This window comes from Sciurus carolinensis, unplaced genomic scaffold, assembly GCF_902686445.1.
Source record: "Sciurus carolinensis unplaced genomic scaffold, mSciCar1.2, whole genome shotgun sequence".
Lineage (NCBI taxonomy): Eukaryota > Metazoa > Chordata > Mammalia > Rodentia > Sciuridae > Sciurus > Sciurus carolinensis.
The window spans coordinates 1,184,088-1,199,371 of record NW_025920146.1 but is presented as its reverse complement, the minus strand read 5'-3'; the positions used below and the strand labels follow the sequence as shown (position 1 = coordinate 1,199,371).

Genomic DNA, 15,284 nt, shown 5'->3' with positions numbered 1-15,284 from the left:
GCATTCTATCAGATCATAATGGTCTGAAATTAAAAATTAATTATAAAATATAAAATAAAATTATTTCTAACACATGGAAACTAAATAATACACGATTGAATGATGAATAGATAGTAGAAAAAACCAAGGATGAAATATCTAGAGGTAAATGAGAACAAGGATACAACATACCAGAATTTCTGGTACATTATGAATGCCATACTAAGAGGAAAATATATTACAATGAGTTATTTATTAATGAATAAAAAGTAAACAAATAAATGACATTACATCTGAAAGCTCTAGGAAAAGAACAAATCAATACCAAAAAGAGTACAAGACAGGAAATAATTAAAATCAGTGGTAAAGTCAATGAAATTGAAACAAAAGAAACATGAAAAACTTGACAAAACACAAAAGTTTAGTTTTTGAAAAAATCAATAAAATTGGTAAATACCTAGCTGCACTACAAAGAGTAAAAAAAAGGATACCCAAATTACTAAAATATGTGATGAAAAAGAAAATATCAAAATGGACACAACTGATATACAGAAGATAATTTGAAACTATTGTGAAAATTTATAATCCAATAAAACAGAAAATACTGAAGACATTGACAAATTTCTAGAGACATATGACCTACCTATACTGAATCAGGAGGTCATACATGATTTCAACAAAACAATATTAAGTAATGAAATCAAAAACACCATTAATAGCCTACTTGTATTAGAAAAATACAAGATAAGACAGATTCTCATTTGAGTCCTTCAATATCTTCAAACACCAAAACTCCTCAAATTATTCCATGAAATAGAAAGCAAACCCTTCCAAGTTAATTCTATGAGGCTACTATCACCCCAATACCAAAATGAGACAAAGACACATCAAAGAAAGAAAACTTCAAAAAAATATGCCTGATGAACCTAGATGCAAAAATCTCAAAATCTGGCAACTCTCATACAAAAACATAAGGATGGTGCACCACAATCAAGTTCATTTTGTCCAAGGGATGCAGGGTTGGTTCAGCATATTGAAATCTGAAAATATAATTTATCATGTCAATAGAATTAAAAATAAGAATCATACATTTATCACATTAGCTGTAGAAATAGCATTTGACAATACAACACTCCTTCATGTTCAAAACAGTAGAAAAACTAGGGATAGTAAGAACCTACCTCAACATCATAAAAGCCATATATGCTAAACCCAAAACTAACATAATTCTAAACCGAGAAAAATTGAAAGTTTTCCCTCTAAAACCTGGAACAAGAAAAGAATGCCTTCTTTCACCACTTTTACTCAACATTGTTCTTGAAATTCTAGCCAGAAAAAATAGAAGAAAAAATTTAAACGTATGCAAATAGGTAAAGAAGAAAACAAGCTATCACCATTTGCCAATGACTTGATTCTATAATGAAAGATCAAAAAATTCCATGAAATAACTTCTAGAATAAATGAATTCAGAAAAACAGCAGTATATAAAATCAATGCCCATAAATCAAACACATTACTATACATCCATAATGAATCCATTGAAAGAGAAATAAAAACAATACCACATTCCCAGTCACCTAAAAAGTATACTTGGGAATCAAACTAACTAGAGGTGAAAGACCTCTACAATGAAAATTACAGGACATTAAAGAAAGAAATCAAAGAAGACCTTAGAAAATGGAAAGACCTGCCATGTTTCTGGGTAGGCAGAATTAATATTGTCAAAATAGCTATACTATCAAAAGCATTATACAAATTTAATGCAATTTCTACTAAAATCCCAATGGTGTTCTTCATAGAACTAGAAAAAGCAATCATAAAATTCTCTTGGAATATTAAGAGACCCAGAAGAGCCAAAGCAAATCTTAGCAAGAAAAGTGAAGCAGGAAGCATCACGATACCAGATCTCAAACAGTATACTATAGAGCCATAGTGTTTAAACCAACATGATATTTTCACCATGACAGACATATAGACCAGTAGTACAGAATAGAAGACACAGAGACAAACCCACATAAAACAGGTATCTCATGTTAGGTAAAGGCACCAAAAATATTCACTGAGGAAAGATACCTCATTAAACTAATGGTGCTGGGAAAACTGGAAAGCCACATGTAACAAAATAAGATTAAGCCCTATTTCTCAACCTGCATGAAACTCAACTCACTGTGCATCAAAGATTTTGGAACTGGAAGAGACTCTGGGACAACTAGAAGAAAAAGTCGGCCCAAATCTTTACCATGTTGGTCAAGGATCTGATTTCCTTAACAAGACCCCTAAAGCACAAGGTAAATCAGGAATCAATAAATGGAATGATCTCAATCTAATTAGCTTATTTTCAGCAAAAGTAACAATCAATAATTTGAAGAGAGAGCCTAGAGATTAAGAGAAAATCTTTACCACATGTACCTTGGAGAAATCATTAATCTCTAGACCATTTAAAAAACAAAAAAACTTAACACCAAAAAAATGAATAACCCAATAAATTAATGGACTAAGCAACTGAACAGACACTTCACAGAAGAAGATATACAATCACTCAACATATATATGAAAAAAGGTTCAATATCTCTAGCAATTAGAGAAATGGAAATGAAATCTACTCTAAGATTTAATTTCACTCCAATCAGAATGGGAATTATCAATAATCCAAGGCACAATTAATGTTGTCAATCACTGGTCGGTCGCAGTCACGGAGCGAGCTGGTGGGTGAGTCCAGCAACCTGCAACTCGGAGGTAGCCAGCGGGCACCCAACTGCCTGCATTGTGAAGCTAGGTGGTGGGCAGCCAACCCGCCCAACCACCAGGCCAAAGACAGACACCATCAGCGAGTGACCCTGTCCAACCAACACGCCGAGGTCTGTCACCATCACGGAGCAAGTCAGCAGATGAGACAGCATGCCTGCATCGTGGAGGTACCCAGAGGCTTCTTTATAGGATATTGTAGGTATTTTGAATTATTCCTGAGGGCATGGCCATCATCATTGTAAGGGCAGCTCCCTTCCCGAGACACCTACAGGAGGGTCTTTGATAGACCCAGGAGTCAAAAAGAGGAGGTATTGAGAGACTCAAGACCAACTCAGAGCCACCAGGTGAATCTCTCCCACTGGTCAGGCTCCTCAGATGGTGGAGTAGTCCCAAAAAACAGGAAACTTTGTGGAATAGAGTGGCCCAGTAAGACTCCCCTGCTGAAGCTGAGAAGCCAGTCAACCAGGAACATTGCAGATGAGGGATGCACAGAGAGAGGCTTCCATGCAGAGTGAGTGTCCAAGGCCCAGGTGGTAGCTCTGGTCCCCAGGGATCATAGCAGAGGAGGGTCATTCAGCAAGGGAGTCTCTCTCAGGGCCAGGCTCCCCAGACCAGGTGGTAGATCAGGCCCCTGAGAACATCGAAGAGGAGGGATTCCCAGTACAGGTGGTAGTTCTGGACTGAAGGGAACTTCTCAGAGGAGAACTGCCCAGTGAAACTTCCCCACTGGGTGAGTCTTCCCTGGTGGGTGAGGCTTTCCCACCAGGGAACTAGAACCAGAGACACAGGCCCAGATCAGACATGCCCAAGTCTGCAGTCTAGTCCCCATTTGGCAGATCATCAGTCAATAAGTGGAGGCACCTCTGCCCACTGACAGGGAATATACCCCACCTAAAGGCCACCACCCCTAGAGGGGCAGCTTCCTAGAGAAGAACACCACATTATAAAGTTCCTCCAAGACTTCAGGCTACTGAAGGCTAAGAGGGGAGTTACTGGAAATCTACAGAGACAATATTAGTCAATAGAAGAAATCTGCAATATTCCAGAGTTTCACTAATAGATACTATAAAAGCACTACTTAGAGGCAAATTTATTTCCTGGAGTGCATTCAATAAAAGAAGAAATCAACAAATAAACGACCTAACACTACAGCTCAAAGTATTAGAAAAAGAACAAAGCAACACCAAAAAGAGTAGAAGACAGGAAATACTTAAAATCAGAACTGAAATCAATGAAAATTAAACAAAAGAAACAATCAAAAAAATTAACAAAATAAATAGTTGGTTCTTTGGAAAAATAAACAAGATTGATAAATCCTTAGCCACACTAACAAAGAGAAGGAGAGTGAAAACTCAAATTACTAAAATTCGGGATGAACAAGGAAATATCACAACAGACATGAGAGAAATACAAAACATAACTAGAAGCTATTTTGAATATCTATGCTCCAACAAAACAGAAAATCTCGAAGACATCAACAGGTTTCTAAAGCCATATGAATTACTAAACTGAAGCAGGAGGACATACACAATTTAAATAGATCAATTTCAAGTAAAGAAATAGAAGAAATCATCAAAAGCCTACCAACAAAGAAAAGTCCGGGACCACATGGGTTCTTAGCCGAGTTCTACAAAACCTTTAAAGAAGAACTGATTCCAATTAATCTCAAAGTATTTCATGAAATAGAAGAGGAGAGAACCCTCCCAAACTCATTCTATGAAGCTATTATCACCCTGATATCTAAACCAGACAGAGACACATCGAGGAAAGAAAATTTCAGACCAATATTCATAATGAACATTGATGCAAAAATTCTCAACAAAATCTTAGCAAACTGCATACAAAAATATATCAAAAAGGTAAGTGCACTGCGATCAAGTGGGTTTTAACCCAGGGATGCAAGTTTGGTTCAACATCCGGAAATCAAAAAATTTAATTCACCATATCAACGAACTTAAAGTAAAAAATCCCATGATTATTTTGATAGATGCAGAAAAAGCATTTGATAAAATACAGCATCTCTTCATGGTCAAAACACTAGAAAAAAAAGGCTTAGTGGGAACACTCCTTAGCATTGTAAAGACCATCTATGCTAAGCCCATGGGCAATATCATTCTAAATGGTGAAAAACTGAAAGCATTTCCCCTAAAAACTGGAGCAAGGTAGGGATGCCCTCTTTCACCACTTCTATTCAACATCGTCCTTGAAACTCTAATCAGAGCAATTAGACAGACGAAGGAAATTAAAGGGATTAGAATATGAAAAGAAGAACTCAAATTATCCCTATTTGCTGATGACATGATTATAAATTTAGAGGAACCAGGAAATTCCACGAGACAACTTTTAGAACTCATAAGTGAATTCAGTAAAGTAGCAGGATATAAGATCAGTACTCATAAATCTAATGAATTTTTATATGTAAGTGATGAATCTTCAGAAAGAGAAGTTAGGAAAATTATCCCATTCACAATAGCTTTGAAAAAAATATATAATTGGGAATCAATCTAACAAAAGAGATGAAAGACCTCTACAAAGAGAACTACAGAACACTAAAGAAAGAAATTAAAGAAAACCTTACAAGATAGAAAGGTTCCCCAAGTTCTTGGATAGGCAGAACAAATATTGTCAAAACGGCCATACTACCAAAAGTGCTATACAGATTCAATGCAAATAAATTAAAATCCCAATGACTTACCTTACAGGAATAGAGCAAGCAATCATGAAATTCATCTGGAAAAATAAGAAACACAGAATAACTAAAGAAATCTTTAGCAGGATGAGTGAAGCAGGGGTTATCACAATACTAGAACTTCAACTATACTGCAAAGCATTAGTAACAAAAACGGCAAGGTATTGGCACCAAAATAGACAGGTGGATCAATTGCACAGAATAGAGGACATGGACAGAAACCGAAATAAATACAATTTTCTCATACTAGACAAAGGTGCCAAAACATGCAATGGAGAAAAGATAGCCTCTTCAACAAATGGTGCTGGGAGAACTGGAAATCCATATGCAGCAGAATAAAACTAAGCCCCTCTCTCTCACCCTTCACAAAAATCAATTCACAATGGATAAAATACCTTGAAATTAGACCAGAGACCCTGCATCTTATAGAAGAAAAAGTAGGTCCAAATCTTCAACATTTTGGCTTAGGATCAGACTTTCTTAACAGGACACCCATAGCACAAGAAATAAAAGCAAGAATCAAAAACTGGGACAGATTCAAACTAAATAACTTTCTCTCAGCAAAGGAAACTATCAGTAATGTGAAGAGAGAGCCTACAGAGTTGGAGAAAATCTTTGCCACTCATACTTCAGGTAAAGCACTAATTTCCAGAATATATAAAAAAACTCAAAAAACTCTACATGGATTATAAAAATAACCCAATCAACAAATGGGCTAAGGATATGAACAGACACTTCACAGAAGAAGATCTACAAGAAGTCAACAAATATATGAAAAATGTTCACCATCTTTAGTAATAAGAGAAATGCAAATCAAAACTACCCTAAGATTCCATCTCACCCCCATTAGAATGGCGATTATCAAGAATACAAGCAACAATAGGTGTTGGAGAGGATGTAGGGAAAAAGGTGCACTCATACATTGCTGGTGGGGTAGCAAATTAGTTCAGTCACTGTGGAAAGAGTGTGGAGATTCCTTAGAAAACTTGGAATAAAACCACCATTTGACCTAGCTATCCCACTTCTTGGCCTATACCCAAAGGATTTAAAATCACCATACTACAGAGACAGTCACAACAATATTCATAGCTGCTCAATTCACAATAACCAGATTGTGGAACCTACCTAAACACCCTTCAAATGATGAATGGATAAAGAAACTGTGATATATATATATACAATGTAATATATATACACACACATATATATACAATGTAATATTACTCATTCATAAAGAATAATAAAATTATGGCATTTGCAGGCAAATGGATGAAATTTGAGAATATTATGCTAAGTGAGATAAGCCAATCTCAAAAAACCATAGGATGAGTGATCTCACTGATAAGTGGATTATAACACATATAAAGAATAGGAGGGGGGCAAGAATGGAGGAAGAAGGGACTATATAGAGGGATAAGAAGGGTGGGAGAGGTGGGGGGAAAAATAACAGAATGAATCAAAACTATTACCCTAGGTAAACGTATGATTACATAAATGGCAAGCCTCTGCTTCATGTACAAACAGAGAAACAAGATGTATCCCATTTGTTTACAGTAAAAATGAATTTAGGCGATCCAAGATGGCGGCCTAGAGGGAGACTGCACCCCCGGTCGCTCCAGAACCCAGGAGTTAAGAAGGGGAGGCATTGAGAGACTAGGACTGAAGTGGAGCCACGGGTGAGTCTGCCCACTGGGTAAAGCTCGGCCCGGGTGGCAGGCCCAGATAGAGGTGGCTTATCGGAGCCGGGCAGGGCAGCTAGAGTCATCCACAGGCAGTCCTGCGCACTCCGGCGGTGGGCCCCGCCCACACAGCCAGCTTCTCCAGGTTCTCGGAACGGAACTGGCCCGCTAGTGAGAGCCTGTCTGAACAGAGCACACTCCGAGTCCCGGAGCTGCTGCAGTGCAGTGTACTCCTGCAAAGAACCAGCGGAGAGCCTCGTTCTGCAATCAGACTCAGGGATAAGGACAGGGCAGCCGGAGACCTCTTCAGGCGGCTCTGCCCACTCCGGCTGCGGGCTCTCTTCACGGGGCGATCCAAGATGGTGGCCTAGAGGGAGACTGCACCCCCGGTCGCTCCAGAACCCAGGAGTTAAGAAGGGGAGGCATTGAGAGACTCGGACTGAAGTGGAGCCACGGGTGAGTCTGCCCACTGGGTAAAGCTCAGCCCGGGTGGCAGGCCCAGATAGAGGTGGCTTAGCAGAGCCGGGCAGGGCAGCTTGAGTCTTCCCAAGGTAGTCTTCCACACTCCGGCAGTGGGCTCTTCCCACACGGCCAGCTGCACGGTGCAGGCCCACAGTGAGAGCATTTCCGCACAGAGCCAGTTCCAAAACGTGGAACCAGTAGAGGGCTAGGGGCAGTATTCTTCGAATGAGCTGCTTTATCAGATTCCTCCAAGACATCAGGCTACTGAAGGCTGGGAGGTGATACACTGGAAATCTACTGGGACACTATAAGCCAATAGTGGAAAACTGCAATATCTCAGGGTCCCACTGACAACTGACCATTATGAGAAAACAAGGGAAGAAAATGTCCCAAACAAACCTAGATACTACATCAATAAAACCCAATGACAGCAGAGCAAAAGAAATGTCAGAAAGGGAGTACAGAATGTACGTAATTAAAACGATCAGGGAAGCTAATGAGGAGATGAAAGAGCAAATGCAGGCATTGAAGGAGGAGATGAAAGAGCAAATGCAGGCATTAAATGATCGCACCAATCAACAGTTAAAAGACCAAATACGGGAAGCAAGAGATCATTTCAATAAAGAGTTAGAGATACTGAAAAAAAACCAAACTGAAATCCTTGAAATGAAGGAAACAATAAACCAAGTTAAAAACTCCATAGAAAGCATAACCAATAGGATAGAACACCTGGAAGACAGAACCTCAGACATTGAAGACAAAATATTTAACCTTGAAAACAAAGTTGAACAAACAGAGAAGATGGTAAGAAATCATGAACAGAATCTCCAAGAACTATGGGATATCATGAAAAGGCCAAATTTGAGAATTATTGGGATTGAGGAAGGCTTAGAGAAACAAACCAAAGGAATGAACAATCTATTCAATGAAATAATAACAGAAAATTTCCCAAATCTGAAGAATGAAATGGAAAACCAAGTACAAGAGGCTTATAGAACTCCAAACATACAAAATTACAACAGACCCACACCAAGGCACATTATTATGAAAATACCTAACATACAAAATAAAGACAGAATTTTAAAGGCTGCGAGAGAAAAGAATCAAATTACATTCAGAGGGAAACCAATAAGAATATCAGCAGATTTTTCAATCCAGACCCTAAAAGCTATAAGGGCCTGGAACAACATATACCAAGCCCTGAAAGAAAATGGATGCCAACCAAGAATCTTATACCCAGCAAAACTTACCTTCAAATTTGACGATGAAATAAGATCCTTCCATGATAAACAAAAGCTAAAGGAATTTACAAAAAGAAAGCCAGCATTACAGAACATTCTCAGCAAAATATTCCATGAGGAAGAGATGAAAAACAACGATGCAAATCAGCAACAGGAGGCGCTAGTCTAAAGGAATAGCCAAATAAAGGAGAAACCAAATCATGTCAAAAACAAATATGAGTCAATTGACTGGGAATACAAATCATATCACAATAATAACCCTGAATGTTAATGGCCTGAATTCATCAATCAAAAGACACAGACTGGCAGATTGGATTAAAAAGAAAAATCCAACAATGTGCTGCCTGCAAGAGACTCATCTCATAGAAAGAGACACCCATAGACTAAAGGTGAAAGGATGGGGACAAACATACCACGCACACGGACACAGAAAAAAGCTGGAGTATCCATCCTCATCTCAGATAATGTGGACTTCAAACCAAAACTAGTCAGAAGGGATAAAGAAGGACATTACATGCTGCTTAAGGGAAGCATAAATCAGCAAGATATAACAATCATAAATATCTATGCCCCGAACATTGGCTCATCCACGTACGTCAAACAAATCCTTCTCAATTCCAGAAATCAAATAGACCACAACACAATAATACTAGGCGATTTTAACACACCTCTCTCACCACTGGATAGATCGTCCAAACAAAAATTGAATAAAGAAACTATAGATCTCAACAACACAATCAGCAATTTAGACTTAACGGACATATATAGAATATACCATCCAACAAAGAATGAATACACTTTCTTCTCAGCAGCACATGGATCCTTCTCTAAAATAGACCATATTTTATGCCACAAAGCTACTGTTAGTAAATACAAGAAGATAGAGATACTACCTTGTACTCTATCAGATCATAATGGATTGAAATTAGAAATAAATGACAGAATAAAAAACAGAAACTTCTCCAATACCTGGAGACTAAATAATACACTATTATATGATGAATGGATAACAGAAGACATCAGGAGGGAAATAAAAAAATTCTTAGAAGTAAACGAGAACAAAGACACATCATATCAAAATCTCTGGGACACTATGAAAGCAGTACTTAGAGGAAGATTTATTTCATGGGGTGCACTCAAAAAAAGAAGTAGAAATCAACAAATAAACGAGTTAACACTACAGCTCAAAGCACTAGAAAAAGAAGAGCAGACCAATACCAAAAGTAGTAGAAGACAGGAAATAGTTAAAATCAGAGCTGAAATCAACGAAAACGAAACAAAAGAAACAATCGGAAAAATTAATAAAATAAATAGTTGGTTCTTTGAAAAAATAAATAAAATTGATAAACCCTTAGCCACACTAACATAGAGAAAGAGGGAGAAAACTCAAATTACTAAAATTCGGAATGAACAAGGAAACATCACAACAGACACGAGTGAAATACAAAACATAATTAGAAGCTATTTCAAAAATCTATACTCCAACAAAACAGAAAACCTTGAAGACATCAACAAATTTCTAGAGACATATGAACTACCTAAACTGAACGAGGAGGACATACACAACTTAAATAAACCAATTTCAAGCAATGAAATAGAAGAGGTCATCAAAAGCCTACCAACAAAGAAAAGTCCAGGACCAGATGGGTTCTCAGCCGAGTTCTACAAAACCTTTAAAGAAGAGCTCATTCCAATACACCTCAAACTATTCCATGAAATAGAAGAGGAGGGAACCCTACCAAACTCGTTCTATGAAGCCAATATCACCCTGATACCTAAACCAGACAGAGACACATCAAAGAAAGAAAATTTCAGACCAATATCCTTAATGAACATCGATGCAAAAATTCTCAACAAAATTGTAGCAAATCGCATACAAATATACATTAAAAAGATAGTGCACCATGATAAAGTGGGTTTTATCCCAGGGATGCAAGGTTGGTTCAACATTCAGAAATCAATAAATGTCATTCACCATATCAACAGACTTAAAGTTAAGAATCACATGATTATTTCAATAGATGCAGAAAAAGCATTTGATAAAATACAGCATCCCTTTATGCTCAAAACACTAGAAAAAATTGGGGTAATGGGAACATTCCTAAACATTATAAAGGCCATCTACGCTAAGCCCATGGCTAATATCATTCTAAATGGTTAAAAACTGAAAGCGTTCCCCCTAAAAACTGGAACAAGGCAGGGATGCCCTCTTTCACCGCTTCTATTCAACATCGTCCTTGAGACTCTAGCCAGAGCAATCAGACAAACCAAAGAAATTAAAGGAATACGAATAGGAAAAGAGGAACTCAAACTATCCCTGTTCGCTGATGACATGATTATATATTTAGAGGAACCTGGAAATTCAACCAGAAAACTTTTAGAACTCATAAGTGAATTCAGTAAAGTAGCAGGTTACAAGATCAATGCTCATAAATCCAATGCATTTTTATACATAAGTGATGAATCTTCAGAAAGAGAAATTAGGAAAACTACCCCATTCACAATAGCATCGAAAAAAATAAAATACTTGGGAATCAATCTCACAAAAGAGGTGAAAGACCTCTACAATGAGAACTACAGAACACTAAAGAAAGAAATTCAAGAAAACCTTAGAAGATGGAAAGATCTCCCATGTTCCTGGATAGGCAGAATTAATATCGTCAAAATGGCCATACTACCAAAAGTGCTATACAGATTCAATAGCAATTACAATTAAATTCCCAATGACTTACCTTACAGAAATAGAGCAAGCAATCATGAAATTCATCTGAAAAATAAGAAACACAGAATAGCTAAAGAAATCCTTAGCAGGATGAGTGAAGCAGGGGTTATCACAATACCAGAACTTCAACTATACTACAAAGAATTAGTAACAAAAACGGCAAGATATTGGCACCAAAATAGACAGGTGGATCAATTGCACAGAAGAGAGGACATGGACAGAAATCCAAATAAATATAATTTTCTCATACTAGACAAAACATGCAATGGAGAAAAGATAGCCTCTTCAACAAATGGTGCTGGGAAAACTGGAAATCCATATGCAACAGAATAAAACTAAATCCCTATCTCTCACCCTGCACAAAAATCAACTCACAATGGATCAAATACCTTGAAATCAGACCAGAGATCCTGCATCTTATAGAAGTAAAAGTAGGTCCAAATCTTCAACTTGTTGGCTCAGGATCAGATTTCCTTAACAGGACTCCCATAGCACAAGAAATAAAAGCAAGAATAAACAACTGGGATAGATTCAAACTAAAAAGCTTTCTCTCAGCAAAGGAAACTATCAGAAATGTGAAGAGAGAGCCTACAGAGTGGGAGAATATCTTTGCCAACCATACCTCAGATAGAGCGCTAATTTCCAGAATCTATAAAGAACTCAAAAAACTCTACACGAAGAATACAAATAATCCAATCAACAAATGGGCTAAGGAAATGAACAGACACTTCACAGAAGAAGATGTACAAGTAATCACCAGATATATGAAAAAATGTTCAACATCCCTAGTAATAAGGGAAATGCAAATCAAAACTACCCTAAGATTTCATCTCACCCCAATTAGAATGGCGATTATCAAGAATACATGCAACAATAGGTGTTGGCGAGGATGTGGTGAAAAAGGAACACTCATACATTGCTGGTGGGGTTGCAAATTAGTGCAAGCACTCTGGAAAGCAGTGTGGAGATTCCTCAGAAAGCTTGGAATGGAAACACCATTTGACCCAGCTATCCCACTCCTTGACCTATACCCAAAGGACTTAAAATCAGCATACTACAGAGATACAGCCACATCAATGTTCATTGCTGCTCAATTCACCATAGCCAGATTGTGGAACCAACCTAGATGCCCTTCAGTTGATGAATGGATAAAGAAACTGTGGCATATTTATACAATGGAATATTACTCCGCAATGAAGAATGATAAAATTATGGCATTTGTAGGCAAATGGTCGAAATTGGAGAATATCATGCTAAGTGAGATAAGCCAATCTCAAAAAACTAAAGGACGAATGATCTCGCTGATAAGTGGATGAGGACATATAATGGGGGGTGGGACGGGCTAGCAGTAGGTTTAGGGTTAGGTTTAGATTTAGGCTAAGGAGAGCAGTAAGAATGAAGGAAAGAAGGACTGTGTAGAGGGAAAAGAGGGGTGGGAGAGGTGGGGGAAGAAAAAAATAACAGAATGAATCAAAACTATTACCCTAGGTAAACGTATGATTACATAAATGACAAGACTCTACTTCATGTACAAACAGAGAAACAAGATGTATCCATTTGTTTTCAGTAAAAATGAATTTAAAACATATATGTCTACAGTTTCTTAGAAAAGTGAAATTATATATATTAAAAAATTTATACAGAATGGAAAATTATTTCTGATTTGAAAAACTGTACAGTGGGACTCCTTCTTTTAAAATAATTTGATCTACTTTTGAAAATGACCTATGTTTCAGATTTAAAATCAGCAACCCTCTCTTTCTAAACCTCTAATCCATTTCATTCCCCAATACTAGACAAATTAATACAAAAAGGGGAAACTTTGTATTTTCTTACTTTTTGGTAAAGCAGGTATTCTTGGGCCCAGATTTTGAAAGTATGCATACTTCATGGCCTCTTCTGCTGAAATACTTTTCTCAGATTCAAACTGTAAAAAAGCAAAGAACTGTTTCATTAACTTTTACTCTGAGTTACTATAAAAGTTGGCAAAGACAAATCAGTATTTAGAGTTTTTTTAAAAAACATGTGTTTTTTAATACGAGTACTATTTTAAGTACTGATTTGGAGTACTCCAGATATACTTGAATTTGATTTGCAATTGAAATTATACAGTAATAATTATATCTCAGTTCCACATTTTCAAGATAAGTCTAGACCTCAAGTAAAATTTTAGATTCCTCTATTTTCTGAATCGATGAATATTAAAATATTCAACCTTTGCTTTTACTTTTCTTCATGAATCACCAAGGACTGGGGGCAATACACTCAGTGTCCTTATGGCAGATGTTCTTAGTAATCTATCAATACCCACTGTCCCTTTTCCTTGTTAATTGACAGATGGATCATAAATCAGGACTGTTTCTAAGTTTAGGCTAATTACCACAATCCTGCTCCCAATTTCCAGCCTCTCTTACAATTAATACACTGGCCAATAAGACTTGGGAAGAGCCTTTCAGGGGTTTCTACTTAAAGCCTTGCTTTCAAAATATAAGAAGGTAAATGTGGCTGGTACCACCCTTTTCCTTCCACTTCTTCTTGCTTTGGAGGAAATGTGAGTGGTATTTGGAGCTGCAGTAACCTGAAAGGCAGTTAACTATAAGTAAAAAGAGAACATAAGAACAAAAATTTGGAGAACATGGCCTTCACAAACTTGATAAATGACAGCAGCTCTTCTTGGTCACAATCAGAGATCCAGGTCATTAAGAGAAACTATGTAATAAATATAACATGTTGTATTATGTATTATACATTATACTTTTGCATATATACATATATATATATATGTTTAACTTAAGCATGTTCCTGAAATATTCTGGAAACTACCATAAATAATAATTATCATTGTACATATGAGGAAACCGAGGCATAATGACATTTAAGAATTACAAAGATGTGACTTACCTGTACAAATTTTGTTATCTCAATTCTTTCACAGTCTAACCTAGATATAACAATAAAAAATGTGACAATTTTCATCTTAGCTGATAGAAACTTTTCAGCTAAAACTATTTCCTAAGTGTTTTTGTTTGCTAAATGTAAGTGACCTAAAACAGATACTTTTGTTGAGTTCAAAGAGACTCAAAACTATTTTAGTCTAAAGAGGTTTATCTTGTCATTGCCTTAGGAAGAGGCAATAAATAACTTCAGTTCAAATTTTCAATGTTCAAGAAAAATATTAAAGCTGTTGAATTTGAGTCATCTTTCTGTCTCAAAATTAAGTGACCTCCATAAGAAGAGCTTAATGACTACATCAACGTTCACAGTATTGAAATGCAGGCAAGTGCATAAAAGCATCATTTTCCTATCATATGGGTAAAAACAAAGAAAAGGGACCCCAAAATATATCAGTGTGATTCAAGGTAAGAACAGACACAAGTCATTCAATAGAATTTAATAGGAATGGTTACTAGAAGGTACTAAGCTCAATTTAAATGTGCATAACTTTATACAACTTCATTAATCAAGACAACCAAGCCAAAAGTTAATAAAGAATGCTAATTGTAGTTATGAAATTAACATAACTGGGAATAATGGAGGTAGGGATTATTTTAATGGGATTTTCTATGTTTGAGAAATCAGAGGTTCTTTTACTGACTTTCACTGACAAAAGTACCATTACAAGCAGATAAATATTCTCCCCTGAATGTTCTAAGTGGGTCCGAGGAATCCTGGAAACCTAGACATTCTCCAGAATCTTCCAGTCTTCAGCACTTTTCCATTCTGGTACACATCCAGAGGACCCTAGGAACTGACAAGCTTGGAGT

General features: G+C 36.8%; 1 pseudogene; it reads left to right on the top strand.

Moving 5' to 3' along the window:
* The first annotated feature begins 2,642 nt into the window (after positions 1 to 2,642).
* Positions 2,643 to 15,284, top strand: part of LOC124974392 (ras-related protein R-Ras2-like) — a 46,500-nt pseudogene continuing 33,858 nt past the window's right edge.